At 61.7% G+C, this 14,694-nt stretch overlaps 1 protein-coding gene across 1 annotated transcript in view; it reads right to left on the bottom strand.

Moving 5' to 3' along the window:
* Positions 1–9,633, bottom strand: part of TET3 (tet methylcytosine dioxygenase 3) — a 26,668-nt gene extending 17,035 nt beyond the window's left edge. Inside the window, exon 1 of the mRNA XM_085559313.1 lies at positions 9,425–9,633. The gene's annotated coding sequence lies outside the window, so the exon portion shown is untranslated. The remainder of the gene's footprint in view (positions 1–9,424) is intronic.
* Between the last annotated feature and the right edge of the window lie 5,061 nt (positions 9,634–14,694).

Here is a 14,694-nt window from a genome sequence, read left to right as displayed (position 1 = left end):
CATATCCAGCAAGCTTAAACATTCAGCACTTGAAATATTCCATAATCCCACATGGCCAGCAACCCTCAACACCCAGAAATCCTAAATATCCAAGTCCTCTATACATTCAGCACCTTATATATTCCACAATCCCACATGGCCAGCAACCCTGAACACTCAGCAATCCTAAATATCCAAGTCCTGTGTATCCAAGCATGGGACCTACACACCCAACAATCCTCTAGGGCCAGCAGTCCATCTATCCAGCAACCGGGGTAGCTCTGGGGGCACCGGGGTGGCTGTGGGGGTACCAGGGTGGCTCTGGGGGCACCAGGGTGGCTGTGGGGACACCAGGGTGGCTGTGGGGGCACCAGGGTGGCTATGAGGGCACCGGGGTGGCTCTGGGGACACTGGGGTGGCTGTGAGGGCACCGGGGTGGCTCTGGGGGCACCGGGGTGGCTCTGGGGGCACCGGGGTGGCTGTGGGGACACTGGGGTGGCTCTGGGGACACCAGGGTGGCTCTGGGGACACCAGGGTGGCTGTGAGGGCACCGGGGTGGCTGTGGGGACACCAGGGTGGCTCTGGGGACACCGGGGTGGCTGTGGGGGCCCCGGGGTGGCTCTGGGGGTACCAGGGTGGCTCTGGGGACACCGGGGTGGCTCTGGGGGCACCGGGGTGCCTCTGGGGGCACCGGGGTGGCTCTGGGGGCACCGGGGTGGCTCTGGGGGCACCGGGGTGGCTCTGGGGACACCAGGGTGGCTCTGGGGGCCCCGGGGTGGCTCTGGGGGCACCGAGGTGGCTCTGGGGGCCCCGGGGTGGCTCTGGGGGCTCTGTGTGGCAGGGCTGTGGCGAGGGCACGGCCGGGAGGCGCGGAGGTCAGCGGGAGCCGCTGCCAGCCGGCGGCACGGGCCGGCCAAGAGGGAGCTTTGGCTGCCGGCCCCGCTCCGGTGGAGCCCGGCCAGCCCCGGCTGTCGGATTGTGGTTTTCCTCCTCTGGCACCAGCCCCGGGGATCCTCCCTTGGGATGGTGGCTTTGGGGGCACCGCCGGGGGAAGCCCTGAGCTGGAGGCGCGACAAGAGCAAGCGAGGGGCCGTGCCAGGGATGGGAACGCTGCTGGGATCACAGCACGCTCCTGGGGAGCAGCGCCAGGCCCCAGGAGATGGGAAACCCTTCCCAGCCCCAGTCCACGCCACGGCCGCGGAAAGGACGGGAAGAGCGAGGGGAGAAAGGAAAGAGGGAGGGGAAGAAGGGAAAGAGGAAGGGGAAGAAGGAAGTGGAAGGAGAATATGGGAAGATTAAGGCAAAGGAGAAGCAGGAGGCAGGCCGCACTGGAGCAGATGACCTAAATCCAACACGACGCCCCTGACAAGGGAAATCAGGGAAATGTGGGAATGCCGAGTGTGGAGTCAGAGCGGTGAACCCCCGGCTCCCCCGGGGCACCCACCGCGGTCCCACCGCCTCTCCCGCCTCCCGTGCTGTCCCCGTGCTGTCCCCGTGCTGTCCCCGTGGCCCCGGCTGACCCCGCGCCGGGGCTGAGCCGCTCGCTCCTGCCCTCATTTAGCCCGGAGGAAAGCCGGAGTAGCGGCGGCGCCGAGGGAGCTGAGCTGATCTACGCCACGGGAATCTGGCTCTGCTCTGCTCCAGTGCCAGGAGCACTTTTGGGGACCCCCGTGGCCACAGCCCCTTCCACCCCAGCAACCACTGCACCCCCTTTTCCTCCTCCTTTGGGGTTTGATGAGCTGCTGATTGTGGTACAGTCCCACTCCCTGTCCCACCAGAACTGGGAGCTTCCGAGGGAGATGGAGAATTCTTTTAGAGGTGGGAAAAAAAGATTTGTTCCCAGCTCCAACTGCCTCGTTTCCTCCAGGAGGTGTTTTCCCTTTTGGAAGGGATGCTTGAGGGGAGATGTTTGGGGTCAGGGTGGCTGAGGAAAGGAGGCTCAAGGTGGGAATACTCAGGAGTGGGATGCTCGGGGTTGGGGTGCTGGGGGTGAGGATTTTCGGGATCAGGAATGCTCAGCAAGGGGATGTTCGGAGCAGGAATGCTGGGTGAAGGCTTGGGGATGGAATGTTTGGAGTGAAGGCGCTTGGGGTTAGGACACTTGGGGCAGGGACATTCGAAAAAGGGAGATGTGGAGAAGCTCGGGGCAGGGACTTGGAGCAGGGACAAGGAGCAGGGACAAGGGGCAGGACACTCGGAGCAGGGACATGTGGAGAATAGACATGGAGCAGGGACATGGAGCGGGGACACGGAGCAGGGACATGGAGCAGGGACATGGAGCAGGGACACTCGGAGCAGAAACATGGAACAGGACAGAGCAGGGACATGTGGAGAATAGACAGGGAGCAGGGACATGGAGCGGGGACACGGAGCAGGGACAAGGAGCAGGGACATGGAGCGGGGACACGGAGCAGGATCACGGAGCAGGGACACTCGGAGCAGAAACATGGAACAGGACACTCCGAGCAGGGACATTTGGAGAATAGGCACGGAGCAGGGACATGGAGTAGGATACTCGGAGCAGGGACACGGAGAAGGGACAAGGAGCAGGGACACGGAGCAGAAACATGGAACAGGACACTCCGAGCAGGGACATTTGGAGAATAGACACGGAGCAGGGACATGGAGTAGGATACTCGGAGCAGGGACATGGAGCAGGGACACCAAGCAGGGACACTCGGAGCAGAAACATGGAGTAGGACACCCAGAGCAGGGACAAGGAGCAGGGACAAGGAGCAGGGACACCAAGCAGGGACACTCGGAGCAGAAACATGGAGTAGGACACCCAGAGCAGGGACATGGAGCAGGGACAAGGAGCAGGGACACCAAGCAGGGACACTCGGAGCAGAAACATGGAGTAGGACACCCAGAGCAGGGACATGGAGCAGGGACACCAAGCAGGGACACTCGGAGCAGAAACATGGAGTAGGACACCCAGAGCAGGGACATGGAGCAGGGACAAGGAGCAGGGACACCAAGCAGGGACACTCGGCCACGCTCAGCACTGCCCCAGCAGCTGCTCCCAGCAGAGCAGTTTTTGGGAAGCCGAATGCCGCGGCCAGGCCACGCCGTGTGTTCCCAGCACCGGGAGCCGCCAGTTGGCACGGGGAAAGGCTTGGCACGGCACAGCTGCCGGCCCCGGCCGGGAGCCGAGCTCTTGAAAGGGAAAAAAAGGAGAGGGGGGAAAAGAATCACCCCCACGGGACTATTTTTGTTTCTCAAAGCAGTTTTTTCCTTAAACACAGCTGGCTCCCCTCGTGCCGGCTCCCAGATTGGCACCGGGGCCGGCTTGGCAAGGCTGAATCACCGTGCCTGCTCTGTCCCTGGGGAAGGGAAAGCAGGGAGGGAGAGGAGGGAAGAGGAAGGGGAGAAAGGAAAGGGGAAGCAGAAAAAGAGGAAGGGAGGAGGTAGAGAAAGGAGAAGTCAAGTGGAAGGAGAATACGGGGAAGGAGATTATAGCAAAGAGAAAGGAGATGACTGGGACGGAGATGAAAAGCAAGGTAAAGGAGAAGGAAAGGAGGGGATGGGGAAGAAGAGGATAGGGAAGGAGAAGGGAATGAAGAGAAATGGGGAGAAAGGTGAAAAAGGGAAGGATGGAGAAGAAGGAGTGAGAGACAGGGGATGGGCAAGGAGGGGAAGGGGGCATAGAAAAGGAAGATGGGGATGGGGAGGAAGGGAAACAAGGGAAGAATGGGAACAGGGCAAGGAGGAAGGCGACAGGGGCAGGGAAGGACGAGGACCCAGATGGGAAGGAAGTGGAAGCACACGAGCTGTGTGGGAAGGGCCTGGGGCCTTTCCTCACCTGCCACGCAGCCCTGCTGCACTTCCCATCCCACTCCAGCCCCGTTTCACAGCCCCCAGTGCCAACATTCCCCACAGGACCAGGCTCCGTCCCCTCCCAGCCACTCCAGAGCCCGCAGTGGGGCCATTTCCCACCACAGACAAGGGGGAAAAGCTGGATTCGGAGGAAAGGTTTTCCACAGCCACGCACTGACCAAACTGCACCCCGGTTTCCAAGGCTCTGAACAGAGCAGGAGCCCCTGCACCCTCCTGGTGCCCAGGTGCAAGGCAGGGATGTGCCAGCCAGCACCCACGGGCGCTCAGCTCCCCTCCAGCTCATCCCCATCCCGTCATACCTGGGAGATGCTGCCGGGCCCCCCCTCCCCGGGACGTGGGGCTCCTCACGGCGTGCACAGCGCGGCCTTCGGCGGAGGAGGAGGAGGAGAACCGTGTGCGCCGCCGCCCTCCCGCCCCGCAAGCACGGGCACGTCGCTGGCACGAGGCCGGCGGGCAGGAGCCGGGAGACGAGTGGGAGCCGGGCCCTGCCCCGCCCGGGAGCGGGGAAAGCGCCTCCCCTGCCGAACCCGCAGCCGGTTTGGCCGCCACGACCCGCTCCCCGTGGGGAAAAGCATCTCGTGGCAGGTGGGAGACGCGACCCCCTCGGGATGAAATCCCTTTCCCGAAGCTGGAGGAAGGTGCCCGGGGAGGACGATGTGTTGGCAGCACGGCATCAGCAAACTGCAGCACGCTGCGCGAAGAAGTGCCTTTTCCGACCCAAAATTCCAAGCTGTCCCGCTGCCTCCCCGGGGGCTGCGGCCGCTGAGTCAGCACCGGCTGTGCTGAGTCACCGGGGCCACCTCAGCCCATGCGCTCAGCGCGGGGGTTTGGCATCCCCACGCTCGCTCGCTGGCACTGCCAGCCCCCAGCAGCCTTTTGCCAGCACCTCCGCCAACATTCTGGGGTCCCACCAGCCGCCCCCAAAACCACAGCGGTCGGCATCGCCTGGAATCCAGCGCTACGGAAACACGACAAAGGGTGAGGACGCCGGGGGAGGCAGCGACGTTTCAACCCTTCCCACGCCGTGGTCCTCTCCAAAAACACCTCGCCACAGACCACCCACGAGCCGGGCTGGCAGCCACGGTCACCACCACCGCATCCTCCCCACCTTGCTCGCCAAGAGAGGAAACGGTGAAAGAACAGAAAGATGCAATCTGCTTTTGCCTTTTTTTCCTTCTTCCCTCTTCACTGGGGTCAGCGGCACCACGGGGAAAGCACCGAATGGTGAAAGAACAGAAAAATGAAATTTGGTTTTGCCTTTTTTTTACTTTTTCCCTCCTCGCTGGGGTCAGCAGCACCACGGGGAAAGCGCCGACGCCGCCTCCGGCTGCCCGGCCCGGTGCCGGTGACTCACGGGGAAGGAAGGAAGGAAGGAGCGGGGGAAGCGGCGCGTGCACGGGGCCGCGGTGTTTGTAAACCTAAAAAAAGCCATGTGCGGGCAGGCAGCGTGCGCCGCGCCGCGCCGGCAGCGCCACGCGAGCCGCAGGGAGATGCCAGGCTGATCGCGGCGTGATCCCAGGGCGATCCTGATGGGATCCCAGGGAGATCCCAGGGTGATTCCAGCCTGATCCCAGTGTGACCCTAATGGGATCCCAATGGGATCCCAGTATGATCCTGATGGGATCCCAGCATGATCCTAATGGGATCCCACTGTGATCCCAGCATGATCCCAGTGTGACCCTAATGGGATCCCAACATGATCCTAATGGGATCCCAATGTGATCCCACTGTGATCCCAGCATGATCCCAGCATGATCCTAATGGGATCCCAGTGTGATCCCAGCATGATTCCAGTGTGACCCGAATGGGATCCCAATGTGATCCCAGTGTGATCTTCAGGGAGGCGGGGAGATCCCAGCGTGATCCTAATGGGATCCCAATGTGATCCCAGCATGATCCTAATGGGATCCCAGTGTGATCCTGATGGGATCCCAACGTGATCCTAATGGGATCCCAATGTGATCCCAGTGTGATCCCAACGTGATCCTAATGGGATCCAAATGTGATTCCACTGTGATCCCAGCATGATCCTAATGGAATCCCAGTGTGATCCCAGCGAGATCTGCAGGGAGGTGGGGAAATCCCAGTGTGATCCCAGTGAATCCCACTGTGATCCCAGCATGATCCCAGCGCAATCCAGAGGACAGGGAGGATGCTCCCAGTGCCCTCCCAGTGCCCTCCAGCAGGCACAGGCTGTTCCCAGTGCTCCCAGTATGATCCCAGTGCACTCCAACACCACCCATCCCAACCAGGGAGGTCATGGAGACGTCTGGCACTGCCACCAGGGCTGGTGCAGCCATGGCGTTAATTAAGCGCCGGGGCTTTAATTGGCACGGGTTTAGGCGCCTGAGCTTTAACCGCAGCGGCTCCAATGCAACAGCCTTAAGTGCAGAGGCTTTAATTGCAACCCCAGCACCTCAGGGTGGCTGGAGCCCCCCACTCATCCTGCCCCACCTCGGGAGCCCCCCACTCATCCTGCCCCACCTCGGGAGCCCCCCACTCATCCTGCCCCACCTCGGGAGCCCCCCACTCATCCTGCCCCACCTCGGGAGCCCCTCACTCGTCCTGCCCCACCTCGGGAGCCCCCCACTCGTCCTGCCCCACCTCGGGAGCCCCTCACTCATCCTGTCCCACCTCGGGAGCCCCCCACTCGTCCTGCCCCACCTCAGGAGCCCCTCACTCGTCCTGCCCCACCTCGGGAGCCCCCCACTCATCCTGCCCCACCTCAGGAGCCCCTCACTCATCCTGCCCCACCTCTGGAGCCCCTCACTCGTCCTGCCCCACCTCGGGAGCCCCCCACTCGTCCTGCCCCACCTCGGGAGCCCCTCACTCGTCCTGCCCCACCTCGGGAGCCCCCCACTCATCCTGCCCCACCTCAGGAGCCCCCCACTCATCCTGCCCCACCTCAGGAGCCCCTCACTCATCCTGCCCCACCTCTGGAGCCCCTCACTCGTCCTGCCCCACCTCAGGAGCCCCCCACTCGTCCTGCCCCACCTCGGGAGCCCCCCACTCGTCCTGCCCCACCTCTGGAGCCCCTCACTCATCCTGCCCCACATTCCCGGCTCCATCCCAGCTCCTGGGTTGCTCCTCCAACCTTTCCAACCAGCCTGAGAAACAGAGCAGACAGTGCCACCAACCCTGCGGTGACAAACCCTCCAGCCACCCCACAACCTCCACACTGACAACTGCAGCATTTACTACTTGCTCCAATCCTTTTTTTTTTTTTTTTAACAGCATTTTCAGAGCTCGGGGTGGTTCGGAATTTTTTTTTCCCCTCGTTTGGCTGCGATGGGAACTGCAGGCTCAGGAGCTCGTGGTCCCCAGCTCCCCCCTTCGACAGCAAAATCTCATTTAATCAAAAGATGCAGCGACTGGATGTGCAGAAGCACTTCTCTCTCGCTCTTTTTTTCCCCTTAAGAACTGCCATTTTAGCTGTAGCAAACAAACACGCTGCATTGTCCCCGCGACACAGCTCCCTCCGACAGCCCTGCCTGCAAATCCCAGCCCAGGAAAAGGGGATTTTGGCCCCGGGACAGAGGGGAAAACCGGGGCTGAGCCGGGTTTGCGGGGCTGGCAGCGGCGTGGCGGGCAGATGTGGAGCGGGGCCGGGGCCCATCGCAGCTGTTTCACCTCCAGCCTCTTCCCGTTTCATTTCATCTCCCCTTGGATGCCGGCCCGGGGAGCGGGGGATAAATGAAAAAAGCTCTTTCATCCTCAGAAACGGTCTGGCACCCTTCTCCACCGAGCTCAAAGCACGAGATTAAAGCGCTGGCACGGGAGGGAGCAGGGGTGTCCCCAGGAGGGACTGGGGGGCATCGCCCTCGTCCCAGCACCCCCACCCGCAGTGGGGACAGCCAGGGGACGGGGACAGCGGGTTTGGTGCTGGCTCCTTCAGGACATCCCCCTGAGAGGACACCCGAGCACACGTGGAGCCACAGGGACAGGGACAGCTGGCACGTGTGGCACCGAGGAACCCGATGTCACAGCGGGAAGGGACCCCAGGGGAACGGGAATGGGGACAAGGGACCCCGACGGCATGGGAAAGGGGACAAGGGACCCCAAAGGATGGGGAGCAGGATCCCAGCGAGGACACTGTGGGAACGGAGACTGGGAACACTGGAACATGCAGGAATGTCCCAAAGGCACGAGGACAGGGACCAGGCACCCCAGCACAGGCAGACAGGGCACCCATGAGGACAAGAACTGGGGACTGCAGCACATGCAGGAAGGAAACTGGGCATCCTGATGCCTTGGGGACAAGAATTGGTGACTGCAGCACATGCAGAACCAGGACCAAGCACCCTGGTGCCATGGGGACAGCGACTGGGGACCCCAGTGCCACAGGGACAGGTCACTCCTGGTGTGCCAGCACCAGGGACACCCCAGCAAGAGCTTTCTGGGACACAGACCAAAGCACAACCATGTGTCCCAGAGCCATCGTGCCACCTCTGCCATCCCCGTTCCCAGCTGGGCCAGCAAAGCCCCTCAAAGGAAAGGTCAAAATGCTGGGGGCACACACAGGTTTTACCTTCCCCAGACGCCACCGCAGCCACCTTCCCCCTCAATTACCTGCGGGAAAGACTCCATGTCGGGCAATCCGCAAAACAAACCCGCAAAACAAACCTCGTCACAGCCAACGAGGTGCCAAAGGCCAACCTCGGGGCTCCTTTATGGGGCCACCATAACAACCTGGAGGACTCTGCCCAGCCCTTCCCAGCATGATGCAACCTCGGGGCTCAGCACATCCCGGCCGAACCCACCGCCCCGGCACCTGCCACCGCATTTCTGATTTTTGCGGTTTTTTTGGGGTTTTTTTTTGTGCACAGCATCCGCCGCTCCGGAGGCAGCTCCGGCGTTGGCGGGCGCATCCGAAGCATCCCGAAAACACGTGCTGCCAAAAGGGCGCTCACCGCCGGCTCCCAGCTCGGGTTCTGGTGGTTTTTTGGCCACGCTCTCCCCCGCGACCTCGGCGATGTCCCTTGGAGCATCCATGCGGGGTGCCAGCGCTGCCGAAGCGGCGCGGCGGGGACCGAGCCCGGCGGGCGGGGATGGGGGCTCCGCTCCGGACCCCGGATTGCGTCACCGGGGCGATGACAGCGGCCGCGTGACGTCACCGTGACGTCACCGTGACGTCACGGCGGGGAGCCTCGCCGCCCTTGTTCGCATCACCCCGCCGCCGCGCCTCTGAGCTCAGCACATTTCGGGGACGGTTCATATAAATAATGGTTAATAAAGGCGGAAAAGCACACGGGGCGAATGGCGATACTGGGGAGGGGGGGCGCGCATTCAGGCTTATCGCCCTCCCACCCCTATCCACTGCCCCCCCCTTGCCCCCCACCCCCCACCCCCACCACGAAGCGATGCTGGAGGGAAAGAAAAGGGATAAAAGAAGGAAAACAGCCCCAAAACGGAGGCGGGGGCGCGGGGCCCTCCCCAGGCCCCGCCGCTTTGTCCTCACGGCCCCGCGGGGCCGCCGGCACCGGGGGGGGGGGGGGCTTTAACCTCCCCCGCACCGCCCCGCGAGGCCGGGCAAGGACTGGGATTTTTGTTTTTGGGGCGTTCGGGGGGTGCAGGGGGAGCGTTGTGCAGGGGGAAGGGGTGCGCTTACCTCGCCGTGCCCCCGCGCCGCCCCGCAGCCCCCGCCGGCCCCGCACGGCGCCGGCCCTCAGGAGGAAGCCATCTTGTCTGCCTCTCCTCCGCGCTCCCTCACCGCCGCCCCGCCGCAGCCGCGGGGGGGGACGAGCGCCGCATCCCTGCTGGCCCTCTCCTCCTCCTCCTCCTCCTCCTCCTCCTCCTCTTCTTCCCTCCTTCCTCCTCCTCCTTCCTCCTCCTCCTTCTTCCTCCTCCTCCTCCTCCTCTTTTCCCCCCCCACCCCACGCGCAGCCCCCCCCCCTTTCCCCACGCAGTGGCACCGCCCGCCCGCTCCCTGCGCTGCGCAGGAGCGAGCCATGAGGGGGGCGCGGGGGGGGACACGGGGGGACCTGGGGACACGGGGGACATGAGGGGACACGGGGGACATGAGGGGGACGTGGGGACGTGGGGACATGAGGGGGACACGGGGGACATGAGGGGGACATGAGGGGACATGAGGGGGACACGGGGGACATGAGGGGGACACGGGGGACGTGGGGACATGAGGGGGACACGGGGGACGTGGGGACATGGGGGGAATATGGGGGGGACACGAGGGAGACATGAAGGGGACATGAGGGGGGACACAAGGAGATGAGGGGGACACGGGGAGACATGAGTGGGACATGGAGCAGGACATGAGGGGGACACGGGGACATGAGGGGAACATGAGGGGGACACGGGGGACATGAGGGGACACAGGGGACATAAGGGGGACGTGGGGAACATGGGGACATGAGGGGGACACGGGGGACATGAGGGGGACACGGGGGACATGAGTGGGACACGGGGAACGTGGGGACACGGGAGGACATGAGGGGGACACGGGGAACGTGGGGACATGAGGGGAACATGAGGAGGACACGGGGGGGACACGGGGGACATGAGGGGGATACGAGGGAGACATGAAGGGGACATGAGGGGCGACACAAGGAGGAGATGAGGGACACATGAGGGGGACACGGGGGGACATGAGGGGGATATGAGGGGAATGTGGGGACAATGAGGGGGACACGGCGGGGGGATGTGAGGACATGAGGGGGGACATGAAGGAGACACGGGGGGACATGAGGGGGATATGGGGACATGAGGGGAACATGAGGGGGTGCAGGTGGCACACTACGGGGACACGGACACAGCCATGCCACCCCAAGAGCCAGAGCCGGATAAACCTGAGCCCAGGCTTGGATAAATCTGAGTCCAGGCTTGGATAAACCTGAGTGCAGGGCTAGATAAACCCGAGTCTAGGCTTGGATAAACCTGAGCCCAGGCTTGGATAAACCCGAATCCAGGCTTGGATAAACCCGAGTCCAGGCTTGGATAAACCTGAGCCCAGGCTTGGATAAATCTGAGTCCAGGCTTGGATAAATCTGTGTCCAGAGCTGGATAAACCCGAATCCAGGCTTGGATAAACCCGAATCCAGGCTTGGATAAATCTGAGTCCAGGCTTGGATAAACCCGAATCCAGGCTTGGATAAATCTGAGCCCAGGCTTGGATAAACCCGAATCCAGGCTTGGATAAACCCGAATCCAGGCTTGGATAAATCTGAGTCCAGGCTTGGATAAATCTGAGTCCAGGCTTGGATAAACCCAAGTCCAGGTTTGGATAAACCCGAATCCAGGCTTGGATAAACCCGAATCCAGGCTTGGATAAACCCGAATCCAGGCTTGGATAAACCCGAATCCAGGCTTGGATAAATCTGAGCCCAGGCTTGGATAAACCCGAATCCAGGCTTGGGTAAACCCAAGTCCAGGCTTGGATAAACCTGAGTTCAGGATTGGATAAACAAACAAAAACCCGAACCCCCAAAAATCTCATCTGAATCTCATTCCTGTCACAGAACTCTTTAGGGCCCTTCCCATCAAGGGGAGGTTTCGACAAAAACGAAGGAGGTTTCAACAAAAAATGATAAAAAATGATAAAAATTTATAAAAAATGATTTTAAAAACCTGGGAATGCCTCAGGGATACCTCGAGTGTGCCTCGTCCCATTCCCACCACCCCAAAGCGGTTTTGGGGCCCATTCCTGTGGGAGGGGGTTTTCATGTGGGGTTTATTTAGGGTTTATTTAGGATTTGTTCCCCAAAGCTGAAGGGGACAGGTTGGGGCTAATGAGCGGCTTCCCAAGACGTTCATTAATTATGCAAATGAGTGGGAAGGACACCCAGAGCCGCCCGGGAAGGCAGGAGAGGGTCTGAGAGCCCGACCTTGACCTTCCTCCTCCTCTTCCTCCTGCCGCAAACCCTCACGGATGGGGAGAACCGAGGGGGGAAAGGCAGAAAATCAGGGAAAAAGGCAGAAATTCGGGGGAAAAAGACAGAAAATCAGGAAAAAAGGCAGAAATTCGGGGGAAAAAGACAGAAAATCAGGAAAAAAGCAGCCCCAGGGGGACGGCAGCAGCTCCAGCCAGGCCTGGCCGAGCCGGAGGAACTGGTGGAACTGGAACTGGTGGAACTGGAACTGGTGGAACTGGTGCTGGGAAGGGGCTGCCAAAGCACCCCGGGAGAGACGCCGGGGCCGTGGGAACTGCGGCACGGCCGGCCCGGGGGCACCGGGGGAAGCCAGCGCTGCTCCCGCTAACATCCCGAAAAAATCCACATTTTTTACCCCGTGTCCTGCCTGGAAAAGCGCCGCGGACAAACCCCCAGCGCCGCTTTTCGGTGTTTTGCCAAGGGCAAAGTCCTCAAAGTCCTTCCCCTGCCTCGCCGAGCCACCCGTGCCAAGGTGCTCGCCACCCGTGCCAAGGTGCTCGCCACCCGTGCCAAGGTGCTCGCCACCCGTGCCAAGGTGCTCGCCACCCCATCCCACCCTCCCACGGCTTTCCCGAGGGAAAAACCCCCGGATCCACCTCGGAGGCGCTCACACACAATAAAATAAAATAAAATAAAATAAAATAAAATAAAATAAAATAAAATAAAATAAAATAAAATAAAATAAAATAAAATAAAATAAAATAAAATAAAATAAAATAAGATAAAATAAAATAAAATAAAGTAAAGTAAAGTAAAGTAAAGTAAAGTAAAGTAAAATAAAATAAAATAAAATAAAATAAAATAAAATAAAATAAAATAAAATAAAATAAAAGCAGCACCAAATTTGGGGGTTATTTTTAAGGGGGAAAAGCAGCAAAAATCAGCGTTTGTCCCTCCCACGCTGGAGACCCCCAAGCCGGAGCAGCTCCCCCCTTTTTGCGTGGGCACGAAATGTGAAATCCCGGGTACAACCCCCCGGCCCGTCAGACCAGAAGCGCCGACGGAAGGCGCTGGGATTTTTTGGGGTGAAGGAAACGCCGCAACTGGTTAGCTCCGAGATGCTCCCCCCGGGCACGGCTCTGCCTTCCCCTCCCCTGGCACCCCCTTTCTTTTTTGGGGGGCGCCCGGCTGGGCTCCGTGCGGCCTTTGGAGAGAAATTCCAAGGAATTCGGATTAAAGGTGCGTTGTGTTCCACCCGTCCCGCGGCGCTGCTTTGGGGGAGCCCCAGGGAGGAGCTGAAATGTTGTTTTTTTGAGGGGATTTAAGGCATCAAAGTGCCCTTTAAGGCAGCAAAAAGTCCCACTTCCCACGGAAATACCCTTAAAAAACCAAACCCAACCAGCGCCCAAGGAGGGGCTTTCCCTGCCCACCGCCAACCCTCCGAGTGGTCACAAATCACCCCAAAAAAAGCCGGGGGGATGAGAGGGGGGGACGGGCTCTGGGGCAGCCGGGGGTCGCTCACCTCCCTGCGGAGCCTCTCCAGCATCTCCGTCAGATCTCGGGATCACCCCGAGTTTAACACCCCGCCCCATACCCCCCCCCAAAAACCGGGGTGCTGCCTCGCCGCTTTTAATCCCACCCCTTGTTTCTTCCAACCCCGTTTTCCTTTTCTCTCTTTTTTTCTCCCCCCCCCACTTTTTCCTCCACCTCCGGCTCCGCAAAACTTCCCGACTTCAACCGCGCACCGGCAACTTTCCACCTTCCCCAAATCTCCCGAATTTGGACAGAAAAAACCGCATTTACCGGCAAAAAAAACCCACAAATCATAAAAATAGGGGTTCGCCCCCCTCTTGGCCAGCGGGGGTCGGCGGGGCTGAGCGCGCTGCCGGCGGCGGGACCCCGGGGGGACCCCGAGGGGCTCGGGATGTCCCCCACCCCGGGGGGCTCGGGATGTTCTGCACCCCGAGGGGATCGGGGTGTCCCCCACCCCGGGGGGCTCGGGATGTTCTGCACCCCGAGGGGATCGGGGTGTCCCGCACCCCGGGGGGATCGGGATGTTCTGCACCCCGAGGGGATCGGGATGTTCTGCACCCCGAGGGGATCGGGATGTCCCCCACCCCGGGGGGCTCGGGATGTTCCGCACCCCGGGGGGATCGGGATGTTCTGCACCCCGGGGGGATCGGGATGTTCTGCACCCCGAGGGGCTCGGGGTGTTCTGCACCCCGAGGGGCTCGGGATGTTCTGCACCCCGGGGGGATCGGGATGTTCTGCACCCCGGGGGGATCGGGATGTTCCGCACCCTGAGGGGCTCGGGATGTCCCGCACCCCGGGGGGATCGGGATGTCCCGCACCCCGAGGGGATCGGGATGTCCCGCACCCCGAGGGGCTCGGGATGTTCCGCACCCTGAGGGGATCGGGATGTCCCGCACCCCGAGGGGATCGGGATGTCCCGCACCCCGGGGGGATCGGGGTGTTCCGCACCCCGGGGGGATCGGGATGTCCCGCACCCCGGGGGGCTCGGGGTGTTCCGCACCCCGGGGGGATCGGGATGTTCCGCACCCCGACGGGCTCGGGATGTTCTGCACCCCGGAGGGGCTCGGGATGTTCTGCACCCCGGGGGGATCGGGATGTTCCGCGGCCCGGGTGGACCCGCCGGGAGCACGGGGGGCTCCGGGGCCGAGGGGGGACGGCGAGGGGGAGACCCCGGGGGTTTGGGGGTGACGGGGAGGGGGAGACCCGGGGGTTTGGGGGTGATGGGGATGGGAGACAACCCCGGAGGGTTTGGGGGTGATGGGGAGGGGGAGAACCCCGGGGTTTGGGGGTGACGGGGAGGGAGAGACCCCGGGGATTCCGAGGGTTTGGGGGTGACAGGGAGGGGGAAAATCCCGGGGTTTGGGGATGATGGGGAGGGGGAGAACCCCGGGGGTTCTGAGGATTTGGGGGTGACAGGGAGGGGGACAATCCCGGGGTTTGGGGATGATGGGGAGGGGGAGAACCCCGGGGGTTCCCTGGGGGTGTCGGGGAGAAAGGGGGGTGGGATTTTGTGGGGTTTTGT

This window comes from Lonchura striata, chromosome 22 (assembly GCF_050655825.1).
Source record: "Lonchura striata isolate lonStrDom1 chromosome 22, ASM5065582v1, whole genome shotgun sequence".
Taxonomy (NCBI): Eukaryota; Metazoa; Chordata; class Aves; order Passeriformes; family Estrildidae; genus Lonchura; species Lonchura striata.
Note: the sequence above shows the minus strand (reverse complement) of the source record. Positions and strands in the feature narration are given on the sequence as shown.